The 15,198-nt window shown below is 33.6% G+C and overlaps 1 long non-coding RNA gene and 2 pseudogenes across 1 annotated transcript; 1 reads left to right on the top strand and 2 right to left on the bottom strand.

The window, feature by feature from the left end:
• Window positions 1–7,057, top strand: part of LOC128192663 (uncharacterized) — a 30,666-nt pseudogene extending 23,609 nt beyond the window's left edge.
• On the bottom strand, window positions 1,032–5,119 carry LOC128168054 (uncharacterized). Its single transcript, XR_008241292.1, has 3 exons — window positions 4,096–5,119; window positions 3,719–3,863; window positions 1,032–1,435 (listed from the first exon to the last, which is right to left on the bottom strand). It is a non-coding gene; the product is annotated as an uncharacterized LOC128168054 (long non-coding RNA).
• Window positions 7,058–7,907: 850 nt separating the features above from the next.
• LOC128184093 (uncharacterized) lies at window positions 7,908–11,926 on the bottom strand (annotated as a pseudogene).
• Between the last annotated feature and the right edge of the window lie 3,272 nt (window positions 11,927–15,198).

The following is a 15,198-nucleotide window of genomic DNA, read 5'->3' on the forward strand; positions in this document are numbered from 1 at the left end:
TTTTGTCTCATAACTGAAAAAGAATGCTTGATGTTTACAAGGAATATGTGGAGAAAAAATTTAGAGTTCTTTTTAAACAAGAAATACTCTACTTATTTTTCAAGATAATTTGTATTTGATGACATAAAGTTACTATAATAATGTGCTGAAGATTCTGGCTATTGTTGCTCTGTTGAGGGATATGACCCTTGGTTGCTGTATTACGGTAAACACAATCCAAATCAAAAAAGGAAAATCAAAATTCCTTTTTTTGACCCTGTTTTTCATATCTGCATCCATTTATACCCCTTTTTGCCAAAATAAGCCTTTACAAGTCAAAGTTCATGGAATTTTCCTGAATCATTGACATTTAAATGCATTACACAGATATTTAAAATGAGTAACGTTCCTCTTATTCTTATAAAAACTTATGAACAGAGGAACGTTCCTCTTTACCTAAACTAAAATCTCTACATTTCATCTGGGGAACGTTCCTCTTTTCACTTCAACAGAAATCTTCACAAAGAATCTGAGGAACGTTCCTCTTTTCACTTTAACAGAAATCTTGACAAGTCATCTGAGGAACGTTCCTCTTTTCACTACAACTGAAATCTTGACAAGTCATCCGAGGAACGTTCCTCTTTTCACTACAACTGAAATCTTCACTAGGAATCTTGAGGAACGTTCCTCTTTTCTCTTTAACTGAAACCTTTACATGGTACCTTAAGAATGTTCCAATTTCCTACATTTGAATGTAAAAACAGCAATAAGCAAAATACCGGTAATCTTAAATTAAATAGGCATTTAAACATGTTACACTTTACGTAAATATTAAGGATGTTAACAAGTACTCGAGTACTTGACTATCGCTCATTCCCGATGATGATCAGCTAAAATTTTCTAAGTTGATTACTCGATATAAAGTAAAAAAGAGTTTGAATTTTTGATATTTTATATCGCGGCATTTTTGGATGCCCCTTGTGTATTTTTTAAGCGGCAAATACATGTATAATTGGTGTCAAAAATTGATCTTGTATTGTAGATCAAACTATAACTAATTGTTTTCAATAAAAATACATAGGCATGTAATTAAGAATACCAATTTAATATTTCTTTTTATATTAAATATCAAGTTTAGTTTGTAATTGGATTAGATGTTTATATAATTAAAAATTTAACTATATCAATAATTGTCTCAGTGCATATGATTTTATAATTACTAAAATCATAAAGCTCGCATCCATCCAATTCAGGATGGAGTTCCCAAGTAGAGCTGCATATTCCAGAAACCACTTTCACTTAATTCGGTCTTTGATACATGGTTGACATGAATCAAGGTTTATCTTCTGTTCTGTTTATCTTCTGTTCATACTGTATGACTAGCTGGATGGCTTTTGAACTTTTCTGTGGCCTCATTGATTTCCTCCCAGGGGGATGTCCAGATCTTCTATAGAATCTATGTATAATACATATTTGCAATAAAACTCATCATCGCTAAATAACTTCCTGTTATTTCATTTCATATAAATGAAGATCTGGTTGTAATGCTTATTTTTGTTAATAACATACAAATTCTCAAACAGACATTCTTTAAGAAGAAATACCAAGTATATTAAAGGTCACATAAGTTTTTCCCTGCTTAACTTGAAAGAGAGAGAGAAATTAGAGAGATGTAGCACGAGAGAGAGAGAGAGAGAGAGAGAGAGAGAGAGAGAGATTTGTACAACAGATATTTCTCTTCAGATATATATACCTAAATACGTTTAAACATTTGCAGAATCCAAGCAGGATAATTACCCGGTAAGCATGAATTTGATTTGAATCTACCAAACATCAATATACTCTTGAATTTCTGCTCTTATCTTAAAACACATTGGTATTATTGCATTATTTTTTTTGGATGGCGACAGATCTTAACACTTCACATCAAATCCCAAAGCTACTGTTATCGGGGCCAAACATTCTTGTGAGTATGAGAATGGTTCACAGCTCTAAATTATTTGTTTTAAGCCAGACAGCTGAGCAGATGGAATTTGAATAACTTAAATAAAGCAGGAATTATTAACCACGTCAAACAAGAAAGCTGTATAATTCAGATTCTGTTCATCCTAACAATTTAATGTTGCAGCAAGGGAATACTAGAATTCAGTAAATAAGCTTGATGAGCTTGGTCAAACTTATTTTTGTTTGAAATTTAGAAGCTTAAATTATTCAGAATATTTGCTAATCATAAATTCTGACTTGTTATACTAAGGACTTTATGTTTGTTTCATCAAAATTCTCTTCAATTTTTTACATGCTCCCCAAAAAATGGGGGGGGGGGGGAACGCCATGTTTATTCACTTCTTGATATGTAAATTTAAGAAAATTGTTTACTGTGAGAAAAAGTGAAGGGGGGGGGGGTGGTCCCCCCCCCTACATCATGATGCTACGTGCCTGCTTGAAAGGGTAAATTTGATTTAAAAATAGGGTGGGTTTTTTTTAAAGAAAACACTGCAAATAAATGCATCTTGGCTGATAGAAGAAGTGAGGATAAAAAGCAAAAAATTCTGAATGAAACAACATTATTATGGATGATTTAGCATCAATATTCCCAAATCACTTAATTTGCAGTAATTCCTACCCCCTACCCCCCTTCCCCCCTAAAAAAAAATAAGATGAAGAAAACACCTAACATTTCTCCCCTAAAAGAAAATTAAAGCTAATTTCGTGGAGGGATAGGACAAATCATCCAGTCATTCTTTTATTGAGTATTTATGTAGTATTTATTCCTTTTTAAGATATCAGTAATTCTCAAGCATGAATAACTTAATTATCATCAGTGCACTAGCTATAACTATATACCCGCTATCCATCTGCGAGTGCAACCAGATAATCTAAAAAAGATTGTAAAAATTAAAAGTCTACACCAAAGAAATTAATTGAAGAAATATATGAATAATTTGATAGTTCTAATGTTTTCAGTTTAAAAGTAAAGTGGATATATTACAAGGAGAGAACATACCCGGTACATAGGCTATGCCTGTTGTCCAATCCTATTGAATTTATTCAATAAAACATGTTTAAATAAATTAGAAGTAAAGTGAAAAAAACTTAATGATCGATACCCGTTATCTAGTATTTTTGTTCAACTTAAATGTGCATATAATTCATTTCAATATAATATAAACTGTCACCATGTTAAGTTTGTTCCTAAAACATCAATTTACCTGCCTGAGTGTCTTAAAGTTAAAATTCATAATATACAACTGGAATAGTGAAACGGATAAGTGATGAACTTAGGAAAAAGTTCTTCCCTAAGATATGACTTAGTCTTAAGTTTGCTTTGTGAAATGGGCCCCTGTGCACTCATTAGATTAATCCTTTCACATTTGTACAGGTTACAATTGTGTGATAATTCATTTTGGCAGATTAATCATATATTTAATATTCAACTTTTTCTTAAATAGAGCATGTTCCTATTCCATATGACCTAATATCTGTTTTACAAAGTCTGATTTGTAAGATCTAAAACTCACATCATGTAAATGGAGTTTATAGTGTTACTGAATTCATTTGTCCCAAGAGGGCCATTTTCCTAGCAATAGCGTTGTCTGTTGATAAGCATTTGTAGGGGAAATTGATAACCTGTAAAATGAGAAGTGGCCAGCAGATTACGCTGTTTCAAAAGAGCCTTGTGGGAGTAGTCCCAGAAGGACAGCTATAGTGTGAGATTAATTTTAAATCAAGAATAACAAACCTTAATCTTCAAGCATCTTCCATCCCGATCAAGCTCTGTCCAAATTAATGCTCCCCATCCTCTAGACCAGCAAACAATTCAAATGCAGTGATTTCAAATCAAAATCCACCAGGCAAAATATTTTGTCACTGCCAATCATCATTACCTATAACATTACATTGTATTATGGTTACATTTTAATTTTGCACATCATTTTCAAAATTTGATGATTACAATAATTTTTTTTAAAATCATATAATCAAGAATTTTGTATCAATTTAATTTAAATGCTTTAGATTTGCAATTACCTTGATTGTAGTAAATTATATAATAGCAGAAGAGCAAAGAAACTCAGTTATGTATTTTAAACGTTTGGATATAATAAAAGTATTTATTACCTTGATGCATGCATCCTGCAAAGTTTGCAACTGCAATTTCCAAACAATATTTCTGTTCTGCTTCATAAAGTACAAATGCAGCGTTGATCTTAAATTAAATTTGCGACCACATTTTGCATCTGTTCCTAAAGCAGTGATCTGCTGTTGAAAGCTCTCAAATTTCACACAGTTACTATAATTAGCACACCCCGAACATCTTATCAGCATCCAGTTAGTGATTGACATCTGATAGAGGACCTTAGCATGTGCATGTAACAACAAGTTGTTACTCAGCTTGAAATGGCCGGCTGTGACATTAGCAAACCAAATGAAGCAGAGGAATATGGGCTTTAGGTCATGACATTTCTATTGACCATGCATGCTGAGAAGTTATTTACAGAATATACCCGGTACTGGAGTATTTTGATATTAGATATTTTCTAATTGATAAACATGAGGTACTCCAAGAAAGCCAAAAAGTGAGTTGGTTTTTTTTTTACCTAAAATATCCTACTTAATACCTGAGGTAGATTTGTAGATTTTTCAAAACTACGAGAACACTATTAAATTATAGCTCGTGTATGTTGTGATTTTATAAGGAAGGGGGTGGGGGTATTTGTTAGCTAGTGTAAGAAAATATAATTTATATGTATATTAATATAATGATTGCATTTCATATGAGAACTGTAATTCAAATTTTACATCCTAATAATGTTTGTTACTATCATCCAGCTCAAAGAATTTGACAAATGCAAATTTCTGGTAACCTGATTGTTTTCCCAAAGCTTAGGTCCTGTCACACCAGATTGCATTCCCCCAGAGTTTCACGATACTGTTATATTTCTGGAATTGCTGTGGGTTCGCAGGGAAATTCAAAAACATTGTACAGTTGTATTTTAAATTTTTACAAGGTGAAAATGTGACAGTTGACCAAGAGATTTCTACTCAGCTCCTGCAGCGTGAAACTGCATTCCTACAAACTTTTACTAACAAATGACTGTGCTCCAACTGAGTGCTCATAGTGTGCTTAGAGTTGTGATCTCGAGTTTACGGTGTGTGTGTGTGTGTGTGTGTGTGTGTGCACCCTTTTTCATCAGTCCTTATATAATTACTTAACCAACATCATATTACTGTTTCAGCGGCTTGACACAAAGTTTTTGATTTTGTATTTAAAATTGTTAAATTATGAGCTGCAAACCCGCTATCATCAGGAGTAATTTTGCACACTTGTTAAACAAGTTATTTGATAAGTGACATAATTAGCATGTCTTCTAAATTTCAGTTGTGCTTATTAGCTACAAGTGCAATAGGGGTTTTAGTGAAAATCATCCCTGCAAAAGTAATCACCGCAATGTATCATATCAATTTACATCATGATAGATATTAAACATAAAATCAGGGTTTTCCAGGAAAATGTTGACAATCGCACATCAATTATTTACAATTAATTTAAGCAAAACTTAAGTCCAATTGCACAGAAGACGAACAGACAGATAGTCGGACTGACGAACAAGGTGATTCATATATACCCCCTATACTTTGTTTGCGGGGGGTATAGAAACAATAAACTTAAGGTCAGTCGCAGGTTTACAATTTTGCGCCCTCTGCACAAGGTATTGCACAATACTTAAAGGAAATAGTTTCAATGTCGTAAAACACAAATGCAGAGTAAAATGTTCAAATATTCAGGTTATCATGTAACGTTTTTATATTTTTAAAATTTATTTATCATAAAAATTATTTTTAGAAAAGTGAATCCTTAGAAAAATGTTCAGAAGTATCTTAATCATTTCGCCTCTTCTAGATCTTCAAAATCGATGTAATCTACCTCGAAGTCAACGTCTTACGATGACGTCAGTTGAGACTCTGAGTCTCTTTAAGAATGATTAATTAGTTTACTTTTGGTTTGTCAAAATCGCTGTTTCAATTTGTCTTTTATTAGTTTTACAAAGATGATTGTTGCTAATCACAGTTTGCGTAATAATTAAAATACTAAAAAAGGAAATGTTTTGAAGTCCTCGGGTGAGAACTAAACATTTTGTTAAATGAAATGAGGAACTTTCCTCGAATGCATTGTAAAGATTTCAATTTAAGGAAAAAGAGGAACGTTCCTCGGATGCTTTATACAGATTTCATGTAAAAAGTAAACAATCAACTTGTGAAAGATTGTACGTTCCTCAGATGCTTTATGTAGATTTCAGATGAAGTGAAATGAGAAACGTTCCTAAGATACAGTGTAAAGATTTCAAGTCCGAGGAACGTTCCTCAGATGCTTTGTCAGGATTTCAGTTTATATAAAGAAGTGAAAAGAGGAACGTTCCTCAGATGAATTGTCAGAATTTCTGTTGAAGTGAAAAGAGGAACGTTCCTCAGATTCCTTGTAAAGATCTCTGTTAAAGTGAAAAGAGGAACGTTCCTCAGATTCTTTGTGAAGATTTCTGTTGAAGTGAAAAGAGGAACGTTCCTCATATGAAATGTAGAGATTTTAGTTTAGGTAAAGAGGAACGTTCCTCTGTTCATAAGTTTTTATAAGAATAAGAGGAACGTTACTCATTTTAAATATCTGTGTAATGCATTTAAATGTCAATGATTCAGGAAAATTCCATGAACTTTGACTTGTAAAGGCTTATTTTTGGCAAAAAGGGGTATAAATGGATGCAGATATGAAAAAAGAGGGTCAAAAAAAAGGAATTTTGATTTTCCTTTTTTGATTTGGATTGTGTTGGTAACAATTAAATCAAATATGGTATTTTATGAAAATTAATAAAAAATACTACATTTAGTTTTTACTTGTAGACTATTAGAAACCCTCTGATGCCCGTATGCACAGAAAGATTCTCCGACACATTTATTTATCCCGTGTGGACATATCGCCTGCACAGTTTGTGCAGCAAAATTGAAAAATAGAGGACAACAATGTCATATCAGCGGAGGAATTTTTACTTCTACCTTTAAATTATATTCTTTTTTAGATGTATACTAAACCAATATTTCTGTAATAGTAGAGAGAGAAAAAATGCTTTACAAAATCCTGGAAATCCTAATCTGTGTTGGGGGGGGGGGGCAAATCTACCTTTAACTTCAATTTCACTGTTTATTTCCTTATTTTTTACTTGGTCCATAAAAAAGAGGGGGGCAAACCCCATTTCATTTAAATTTATGTAAATGTAATTTAAATTTAAGAATAGTTATGTCATAGTCCAAACTTTACTTGATATATCTCCCAACCCTGGTAAGTAAAGTAGTCCCCCTCCCTTACCTGGTATAGGTGACCATGATATTGTGTATACTGAGGCAAATATAAAACCCCTGGTAAGCAATATTATCCCAGCAATGTCTATCTGTACAAAAAGACAGACAGGGATGGCTTTAGACACCATATTGCTCAGTATAATAAAGACAATGTTTTCACGCAATCTGGATTTGTGATATAGTGCTAGAGTTGGCGTGTAAAATTAAGTTATGTCGGGTTAACGAAAACGGCCATATTTTTGTTTTACAATGTAGCATTACTACACGAATAACAGAACGTCATTTGCCAGCTTGCTACATATTGGTGTTATTCAATGAGTGAAAAGTGATTGGTAGCAGTTACATGTATTACAAGCAACTAACAAAAATGATCCAGCTTGCATAATGCCGTGTGGAATAAGAGATGCTCATTTATAATTGTATTTAAATGTATATTGCAGTCTAAGAATTATACATAATACACATACATTCTTTTGTGTAATAATTTATTCAATTTTTAACAAAATTCAACCATTTTGCACTTTTTATTAATATATCAATCAAGCAGAAATCACTTGACAACCATTTTACACATATTTTTTTGTGTAATAATTTATTCGATTTTTAACGAAAATCAACCACTTTGCACTATATTATATTATATCAATCAAGCAGAGATTACTTGACAACCATTTTACGCTGCATGTGCGAAAACATCGACACAAGAAAACATCAGCTGTTCTGATTTTAAGAAAATAAAACGATATCTCTTTAATTTTAGCTTCCTTGAAAGTTATTATCTCGGCTGATGGCGTACTATTTGATCGTAAAATCAAATGATAAGTGTACTATTAACAAGAAATTGTTTTACTTTCGAAGTTCATCTTGCTAACATCTGCACTCATGGGTTCTGCTCTGAGTAGACGATACACTTCTCTCATTTTTAGCTGGATTGACAGAAGATGTATCCTGTCTATTGGATATCATGACATCCAAGATGAAGAGTAATGAGGTAATTAGGAATAGTCCACCGGCAGCAATTTCCAGGAAAAACCCCGCCCGGAGAGTATGTTGCTTGTATGGAAGATGCCAGTCAAGATTTAAATCCTTTGGAGTTTGTACTTTAGTATAACTATGCATGTATAAAAGAGCTCCCATAAACGACTCAAATGCTGTAACAATAATGAAAAATATTCTTCAATATGTTTATTAAATTAAAAAAATATGCAATGTCTTTTGATAATCATTGGTAATTATCCTGTAAAGTCTAAAGGGTAACTCATGCGTTGATAAAATTAGAAATAAAACAGCAACGTAATTAAATTATCACACCTATATGAAGATGCCATGAAGAGAAAGTCTACGACTAATAAGTCCAGTTATTCAACCTGCGTTAAGGTGGTATAAGACACTTCCATGTTGTGACGTATTGTTTATCGAAATAAACAATAAAATAAAGTGTAACATTACTACTTAGTAGTTTCTTTCCAAAAATAGTCACCTAACTCCGTAGCGCGATGGGTTAGAGGGTTAACTACGAACCTGTAAGTCATGAGTTCGAATCCCGCTGGGTGTTTTACAATTTTTACCTTTTCAAATATTTTTAAAAACCATTTTTGGTTAAATATTGTAAAATTTGAAAATTTTAAACCGGTGAAAATTTTTCAATTATATAGTACTTTAATCCACATTATTATCGACAGATGTCCCATACCACCTTAAGGATGGCGTTTACTCATCAAAATGAAAAAATAAATGCCACTGGTGATGATGAAAAACCATTTATCATTTATTTTATACCTTTGATTGAAGGGTTATTTTTCATTTTTTTTAAAAGTAGGTCAATGACCTATTTTTAGAGTTGTAGGCGTTTTGATTTTTTTTAATAAAGAAAAATCTGTCAAATTTTTACACTATAATTTCTTAGTAGTGAATATATATATGACAAATGACTTCACATTTAAAAAATTATAAATTATTCCAGTCCGAATTTCCTACACCAGGTTTTAAATTTCTACCGATTTTTAATTCGATTTAACAAAAACTGAATGACGATTACACTAAAACTTTAATAGTCAAAAACTAAATCTTAATTGCGAAATTCATGTCTCTACCACCTCCGGGGCGCCACAAGTGGGGCCAACTATGAAAAAAGCTACATTTTCAAAAATCTTCTCTACTCCCACACATGTGAGGAAAAAACTTATTGCATACTTATGATATCCATGAAGCCCTCTACCAAAATTGTGAAATCCATGACCCCTGTGTCACGGGTTCAGGCTTAGGGTGGGGCCAATATGGCCATATTGTAAAATGTATTAAATCTAGACTAAGAAAATCTTCTTCACTACTCCCATATATATTTGTTAAAAACTAATGCATGGTTAAAATGTCAATGAGGCCCTCTACCAAAATTGTAAAATTCATGACCCCTGGGTCAGGTGTTCAAGCTCTAGGGTAGGGACAATATTGCCATTTAGTAAAAATGTATTAAATCTTAGAAAAACTTCTTCTCTACTCCCATATATATTTGTTAAAAAAATAAATACATGATTATAATGTCCATTTTATTTAAAATATCAAAACGGAGTCAAAATAATACGTATTTTTTCAATTTCTTTTGAATGATTTTTCAGGGTTAAAATCGTCAGAATGCAAAATCTTCAAGGGGCTTCGCTTCCTAGGCCCTTACCAGGTATTCGCCCTCGATCCTATCTATTCTGAGCATGCGCCTTATTTTGAGACTAGGTAAGCCACTGGCAATGGCGAAATTTACAGATTTTTAGACTCCAGTTGCAAAAAAATCCGCGTCAACTGTATGTAAATTGCTTCAGACGATAATTTCAAACGTGTTACTTTTTTAGTTTATAGTTTACTCACTTGCACATAAAAGAGACGTAGTAGCTATCATCTTTGCACACAAATGTACATAAACTTTCTTTGTACATTTTCTCAATAATGCTGTTAAAACTATTAGTCCCTCTCCCACTAACCCTACTCCGATTCCGGTGGTTGCCATCAATATGATAGGTTTCTTCCAGGCTGTAAAAATAAACTTATAAAGTTATATTAATTTATTGCAATATTATATCAATGAAATTAAGTTCATTGTTAGTTGAGTTAGTTGATATTTCTTTATTTTAATTTATCTTAGAACAATCTCCTTATTAATGAACTTCTGAAAATTGGTAGACGCTATTGGTAGACGCTAATTTTTCTTAACTTACTTTCTTCGCTTGTAATCTTACATACATAGATACGTTTAATTAAAAATATCGGAAAAATCTTGCATAAGCAATTAGCATTTGTTTCATGTATATCGTAAATGTATTAAATGATTAACTGATGGAAGCAATGGAAGGAAAAGTGAGCAAGCTCATATACTCCACGCTCCCCCATTACTTGACAATATTTAGACGGAGAATGCAGATAGTACAGAGAATTATCTCTTAACGCAAGAAATATTTTTAACATCATCAAGCTGCTTGTGCTTCCCTTTCCCCAATGCCCTCGAGAAAAAATAAAGCTGATTTCTAGTGGTACTTAGCTTCATATGAAAGTAACATGAATTTCATGACAAAAAACGTAAAATTGTATTCTAACGAACACATCAAACAAACAGAATTCACGGTATATTAAAACATTTTTAGATTTTTCTCTCATTCATTTATCATCTCTACATTCTCACATACTAAATGTTTCTAATATATTTCTATTGAAAAAGACACCAAATGCCTCATTTATTTATTACTTTGTGCATCAATATTACCATCGTTGTTCACTACTCAATCTGGCAGAGTGAAACATCGTGCCCGATGATAATAAAATCGTTTAATCGATAATCTAATTTACAAACAAAATCTGTTGCGCGAGCGCGCGGACGCGCCGAATACAGTTAGCGCCCAAAAAGGCCGAAGTTTTGAGAAATATAATGGAATCGGAATTTCGTGGTAATATGCACATTTGCATATTGTGTCCTAGATGTCTACAAATTCATGCAACGGTTTAAGAAGAATTGCGCTTACGCGTAATTGCATTACGATATTCAATATATTCCCATAATTCTAAGTTCAAAAGGGACAAATTTCTAAAAAAATAGTAGAAACAGATTTCCCGTGTAATGGGCACATCAACAACAAAATTGTATCATAATTACCCACACAGTTTTACAAAATTCTGTGCAGCGATTTACAGTGTAAGAGGATTTGCGCTTACAACAAAACAAGACTTACGGACTGACTGTCTCGTCAAAACAATACATCCCTCACAACTTCGTTGCGTTTGGAATACTAAATAAAGCTGCATATTTTATAGATCGAGAGTAAGGACACATAAATTAAATAAACTGAAGACGAATCCCGATGATTCGAGTGTAACTTGCCTGTGTCGGTGTATTTTTGAATAGGGTGAAAGAATTTGTTGGATCTGTCTATTACTACTGCGAAATCCCACAAAGAACCGTGAGCCTGTATAGGTAGAGATAATGATACATTTGGTACAGGATGCCACTTAGTATCTATTCCGTCCCACTCCGGATACGCCACTGCTGTGATATCGCTATTCCACCAAAAACCAGAGAAGTAACTACCAAAGGCGTAAATCCTGTTCTGTTTGGACTCATTTTTCTCTAAAGGAGAGGTTTTCTGAATTAGTTTATAATAATAATATACATAATAATAATTTTAATCATATCTTACATCACCCCACTATCAGTTTTACTGTTGTTTACGAAACTCGTACTAAAGAATGCACATAAAAGATAAAGACATACGATTTTACATTGTACTTTTTAAGACATTACGTCACAAGATGGCGATTCAAATGTTTTGTTAAACTGTTTGTATCAAATGATTCAGATGTATATTGTCATAGCTCAGTGGTTACAGTATCAGGCTTTTAAACCGCAGGTCATGAGTTCGATTCCACCTTGGTTTTTTTGTATAAATTATGTTTACTGAATGAAATTTTTGAATATATCATTTTTTTAAATCTAAAATTGAACATTTTTTCGCCTATTTGACATTATATACTTCTTATCAATCATGCTTTCTATCATAATCAAGTAATTGTTTGCTGATTTGAAACACTATTTAAAGGCGTAGTGAGGCACCTTAACACGTGTCCACCGCTTAAAGTGGTATCCAATATAAATTAAAACGTTCTCTGTCAAACTGTTTTTTTCTTTCTTTTCTCTCAGAACGCGTTACTCCACTTCCAACGGACCGACCACGTATTTCGCGTTGACATTTTGTGTACGTTCTTAAATTAGATTGTAACATCACGTGCTTATGAATTTTTCAAAGACCCGGTCAGAAAAAAAATTAATTGGCAGTTATATTTAATAATTTTAGCTGCGTTTGATTTAAACTGTATAATTTGCAGAAAGTATAACTTTCGGCAAATAACTTTTGTAGCTTAATTGGAAAACGTAAACATTTCTTTATTTTAAAATTTTCATTTCAAACGGCATATATACTTTTAAATCGATAATTTACTGACTGAGAAATCTAAAATCAGTTACCTTTCAAGACGAGTGCACATCGAAATACTGTCCAATCTATAACGTGTTTATGAACTTGTTCAGAAATTTATTGGATATTTAAGTCTTATCATAACTTCAGCAAAGGCTACAATTATAGTTTAACCCGTGTTACAATTGAAAACCTGAGCCAATCAAAAGACGGATACATAGAGAACACACAATTCAATAATTTTATTAATGGTAAAAAGTGTATTTTTAATAACATTCATTCAGAAAAAAATAATTGTACGCCAATAACTATGCTTTCAACCTACGTCACCTGAAGTAGTAACGCACACACACTTTACGAATTGCGAAAACGTGGGCAACAGTTGTGTATTCCTTAATTAATTTTCGTGATGCTGTTTATTGAAAGATACACTTTGTCAAATAAATGCCTTAATTCTGCAATTGTATGTGTTTTTATATTCGTGAAAAACGCTGTCATTATTGTAAACACTTCAACACAAACTTTGACAATACTGATGAAATCAATCACACAGTACATGCCTCGAATGTTCGGCGGCTATTTTTCTGTGTTGTTTGATTAATTATTGAATTCACCAAGCTAACCCAGCACTATACATTATATTGCTTGAAAGATACAGAGCCTGGCAACATTCAGGAATTATGAAATAGAACTTAACAATAAATAGTATGAGAAATATTTATTACTCCGCTATAACAAACAATTGGTGGATGTTGGCCGCATAATGATTTTTGTGGGGTAACTGGGGAGCCGACCAGTGTGCCAGTTTAACTACCCATGTAGGGACACACTGAGGGCCCGAGTATGAAACATCAGTGCCCGAACCTGAACGATCCCCAGCGTTCTAAGGAGGGTAGTGAGACCTGCCCTTCTCACCCTGTCTCCTGCAGTGCTACCTGGTTTAGAACTTTGCATGACAAAGGCTACTTTATCAACCAATTATTACATGCACCAGCCTGTAGCATCCCCTCACTGGAGTGAGGTGGATGTGGCCCCACCTATACCCAGTGTAGGCCCCACTATACAAAAAATCCCAATTTTACATTGTAACCACATGGCACAGTTAACTGTAATAACTTTGCCTTTTATAAACCATATTGAATGATTTAATTTATATACTATCCCCTAGCTTTGAAAGCAAGTGGGGGGAGACACCCAGGTTTTGGAGCAGAAAGTGTCAACACATACCACTGCGGACTCCCCAGTCCCCATCCCCCCTAAAAATGTGATGCGACAAGAAAAAGTTACATGTACAAGTCCAAAATATGAAAGTCTATTGAAAAAAGATAACTGTTGAACACAAGTCCAGATGACACCGAGCTGCTTGTCATCCTGTCTGGCTGTTTTTTCTGGTTTTCTAGCAGATTTTCAGTCTGCATCCTACTTTGCTATTCAATGACCTGTCAAAATAAAGAAAAGAAAAACGAGAAAGAAACCAAAAGCACAAATATATGTTAATAAATATCTAAGTATAAAGTAATTAATAAAAATGGGGGCTGGGTGGGTGGGTGCTAAAATTCGATGAAAACTGTGGGGTTTTTTGCAGGGGCTTCCGGATAGGCCAATGGTTAGCTCGTACAGAGTTTTTTCGGAATATACAGAGTGTCTCAAAATTAATACAGACTATTTGATATAAAAACAAATAATCCTGATTAATTATTGAATTCACCAAGCTAACCCAGCACTATACATTATATTGCTTGAAAGATACAGAGCCTGGCAACATTCAGGAATTATGAAATAGAACTTAACAATAAATAGTATGAGAAATATTTATTACTCCGCTATAACAAACAATTGGTGGATGTTGGCCGCATAATGATTTTTGTGGGGTAACTGGGGAGCCGACCAGTGTGCCAGTTTAACTACCCATGTAGGGACACACTGAGGGCCCGAGTATGAAACATCAGTGCCCGAACCTGAACGATCCCCAGCGTTCTAAGGAGGGTAGTGAGACCTGCCCTTCTCACCCTGTCTCCTGCAGTGCTACCTGGTTTAGAACTTTGCATGACAAAGGCTACTTTATCAACCAATTATTACATGCACCAGCCTGTAGCATCCCCTCACTGGAGTGAGGTGGATGTGGCCCCACCTATACCCAGTGTAGGCCCCACTATACAAAAAATCCCAATTTTACATTGTAACCACATGGCACAGTTAACTGTAATAACTTTGCCTTTTATAAACCATATTGAATGATTTAATTTATATACTATCCCCTAGCTTTGAAAGCAAGTGGGGGGAGACACCCAGGTTTTGGAGCAGAAAGTGTCAACACATACCACTGCGGACTCCCCAGTCCCGCCACAGACATTGGGACAATGTCCCCCACAAAACCCTTGATAACATTAATATTATATATGTAAAACTAATAATTTTATTA

The sequence above is a fragment of the Crassostrea angulata genome, chromosome 1 (assembly GCF_025612915.1).
Source record: "Crassostrea angulata isolate pt1a10 chromosome 1, ASM2561291v2, whole genome shotgun sequence".
NCBI classification, from domain to species: Eukaryota; Metazoa; Mollusca; class Bivalvia; order Ostreida; family Ostreidae; genus Magallana; species Magallana angulata.